The 3,393-nt window shown below is 43.1% G+C and overlaps 1 non-coding gene across 1 annotated transcript; it reads left to right on the top strand.

Moving 5' to 3' along the window:
- The first annotated feature begins 2,778 nt into the window (after positions 1-2,778).
- LOC112781663 (small nucleolar RNA R71) lies at positions 2,779-2,886 on the top strand. Its single transcript, XR_003192427.1, has one exon. It is a non-coding gene; the product is annotated as a small nucleolar RNA R71 (small nucleolar RNA).
- Positions 2,887-3,393: the final 507 nt, after the last annotated feature.

Here is a 3,393-nt window from a genome sequence, read left to right as displayed (position 1 = left end):
TGTAATGAAGACACAAACATAGATAAGCACATAACATAGAAAACGAAAACAGAGAAAGTAAGAACAAGGAATGAGTCCACCTTAGTGATGTCCTTGAGCTCTTCTATGTCTCTTCCTTGTCTTTGCTGCTCCTCCTTCATTGCTTTTAGATCTTCTCTGATTTCATGAAGGATGATGGAGTGCTCTTGATGTTCCACCCTTAGTTGCTTCCAATAATTGTGTGGAAGAAAATGTATCCCCTGAGGTATCTCAGGGATCTCTTGATTTGCAGTCAAATGTTCTACCACTGAGCTATAGACCCTTGATGGAAGCTTTTGTCTTCCCTTTCCTCTTTCTAGAGGTTTCTCTGGCCTTAGGTGCCATCAATGGTTATGGAAAAAACAAAAAAGCTATGCTTTTACCACACCAAACTTAGAATGTTGCTCGCCCTCGAGCAAAAGAAGAAAGAATAGAAGAATAAGAAGAAGATATGGAGGAGATGGATGGGAATGTGTATTCGGCCATATGGGTGGGATTGGGTGGGAGAAAGATGTTCAATTTTGAAGGTAGTGGGTGTATGGATGTGAGTGGTAAATGGAAAGTAGAAGGGATGATCATGAATGGGAAGAGAGATGATGAGGTAGGTGGGGATACTGTGGGGTCCACAGATCCTGAGGTGTCAAGGCATTTACATCCCTGCACCAATTTAGGCATGTAAAATGCCCTTGCACACAACTCTGGGCGTTCAGCGCCAGGTTGGTGCCCATTTTGGGCGTTCAACGCCCCTTTGCTGCCATTTCTGGCGTTGAACGCCAGAACCATGCTTGTTCTGGGCGTTCAGCGCCAGGATGCTCCCATTCTGGGCGTTCAGCGCCAGAACTATGCTCTGTTCTGGCGTTTGAACGCCAGACAGATGCTCCTCCAGGGTGTGATTTTTCTTCTGCTGTTTTTGATTCCGTTTTCAATTTTTATATTTATTTTGTGACTCCACATGATCATGAACCTAAGAAAACATGAAAAACAATAAAAATAAGAATTAGACAAACATTGGGTTGCCTCCCAACAAGCGCTTCTTTAATGTCAATAGCTTGACAGTGGGCTCTCATGGAGCCTCACAGATGTGCAGAGCTTTGTTGAGACTCTCCAACACCAAACTTAGAGTTTGGATATGGGAGTTCAACACCAAACTTAGAGTTTGGTTGTGGCCTCCCAACACCAAACTTAGAGTTTGACTGTGGGGGCTCTGGTTGACTCTGCTTTGAGAGAAGCTTTTCAAGCTTCCTCTCCATGGTTGCAGAGGGAGATCCTTGAGTTTTGAATACAAGGGAGTTCTCATTCCATTGAAGGACTATTTTACCTCTGTCAACATCAATCACAGCTCTTGCTGTGGCCAGGAAAGGTCTTCCTAGGATGATGGATTCATCCTCTTCCTTTCCAGTATCCAGGACTATGAAATCAGCAGGGATGTAAAGGCCCTCAACCTTTACTAAAACGTCCTCTACTTGTCCATAAGCCTGTCTTCTTGAGCTGTCTGCCATCTCTAGTGAGATTTTAGCAGCTTGCACCCCATAGATTCCCAGTTTCTCTATTACAGAGAGGGGCATGAGGTTTATTCCTGAACCAAGATCACACAGAGCCTTAAAGATCATGGTGCCTATGGTACAGGGTATTATGAACTTTCCAGGATCATGTCTCTTCTGAGGCAATGTCAGTTGATCCAGATCACTTAGTTCATTGATGAACAAGGGAGGTTCAACTTCCCAAGCATCAATGCCAAACAATTTGGCATTCAGCTTCATGATTACACCAAGAAACTTGGCAGTTTGCTCTTCAGTAACATCCTCATTCTCTTCAGAAGAGGAATACTCATCAGAGCTCATGAAGGGCATAAGGAGGTTCAATGGAATCTCTATGGTCTCTAGATGAGCTTCAGAGTCCTTTGGTTCCTCAGAGGAAAGCTCCTTATTGATCACTGGACGTCCCAGGAGGTCCTCCTCCTTGGGATTCACGTCCTCTCCTCTCCTCAGAGGTTCGGCCATGGCGCTTATGTCAATGGCCTTGCACTCTCCTTTTGGGTTCTCTTCTGTATTGCTTGGGAGAGTACTAGGAGGGATTTCAGTGATCCTTTTACTCAGCTGGCCCACTTGTGCTTCCAGATTTCTAATGGAAGACCTTGTTTCATTCATGAAACTTACAGTGGCCTTAGATAGATCAGAGACTAGATTTGCTAAATTAGAAGCATTTTGTTCAGAGTTATCTGTCTGTTGCTGAGTTGATGATGGAAAAGGCTTGCTATTGCTGAACCTGTTTCTTCCACCATTATTAAAGCCTTGTTGGGGCTTTTGATCCTTCCATGAGAAATTTGGATGATTTCTCCATGTTGAGTTATAGGTGTTTCCATAAGGTTCACCTAAGTAATTCACCTCTGCTATTGCAGGGTTCTCAGGATCATAGGCTTCTTCTTCAGGAGAAGCCTCTTGAGTACTGTTGGATGCAGCTTGCATTCCATGCAGACTTCTGAGAGATCATATTGACTTGCTGAGTCAATATTTTATTCTGAGCCAATATGGCATTCAGAGTATCAACTTCAAGAACTCCCTTCTTCATAGGCGTCCCATTATTCACAGGATTCCTTTCAGAAGTGTACATGAACTGGTTATTAGCAACCATGTCAATGAGTTCTTGAGCTTCTGCAGGCGTTTTCTTTAGGTGAATGGATCCACCTGCAGAGGTGTCCAGTGACATCTTTGATAGCTCAGATAAACCATCATAGAATATATCCAGGATGGTCCATTCTGAAAGCATGTCAGAAGGACACTTTTTGGTCAACTGTTTGTATCTTTCCCAAGCTTCATAGAGAGATTCACCTTCTTTCTGTCTGAAGGTTTGAACATCAGCTCTAAGCTTGCTCAGCTTTTGAGGAGGAAAGTACTTGGCTAAGAAAGCCGTGACCAGCTTATCCCAAGAGTTCAGGCTGTCTTTGGGTTGAGAATCCAACCATAATCTAGCTCTGTCTCTTACAGCAAAAGGGAAAAGCATGAGCCTGTAGACTTCAGGATCTACTCCATTAGTCTTAACAGTATCACATATTTGCAAGAATTCAGTTAAGAACTGAAAAGGATCTTCAGATGGAAGTCCATGAAACTTGCAGTTCTGCTGCATTAGAGAAACTAATTGAGGTTTCAGCTCAAAGTTGTTTGCTCCAATGGCAGGAATGGAGATGCTTCTTCCATGTAAATTGGAATTAGGTGCAGTAAAGTCACCAAGCATCTTTCTTACATTATCATTATTTTCGGCTGCCATCTCCCCTGCCTGTTCGAAAATTTCTGAAAGGTTATCTCTGGATTGTTGTATTTTAGCTTCTCTTAATTTTTTCTTCAGAGTCCTTTCAGGTTCTAGATCTGCTTCCACAAG

The sequence above is a fragment of the Arachis hypogaea genome, chromosome 19 (assembly GCF_003086295.3).
Source record: "Arachis hypogaea cultivar Tifrunner chromosome 19, arahy.Tifrunner.gnm2.J5K5, whole genome shotgun sequence".
NCBI lineage: Eukaryota > Viridiplantae > Streptophyta > Magnoliopsida > Fabales > Fabaceae > Arachis > Arachis hypogaea.
The sequence above is the reverse complement of the archived record's forward strand: the minus strand, read 5'-3'. Positions and strand labels throughout refer to the sequence as shown.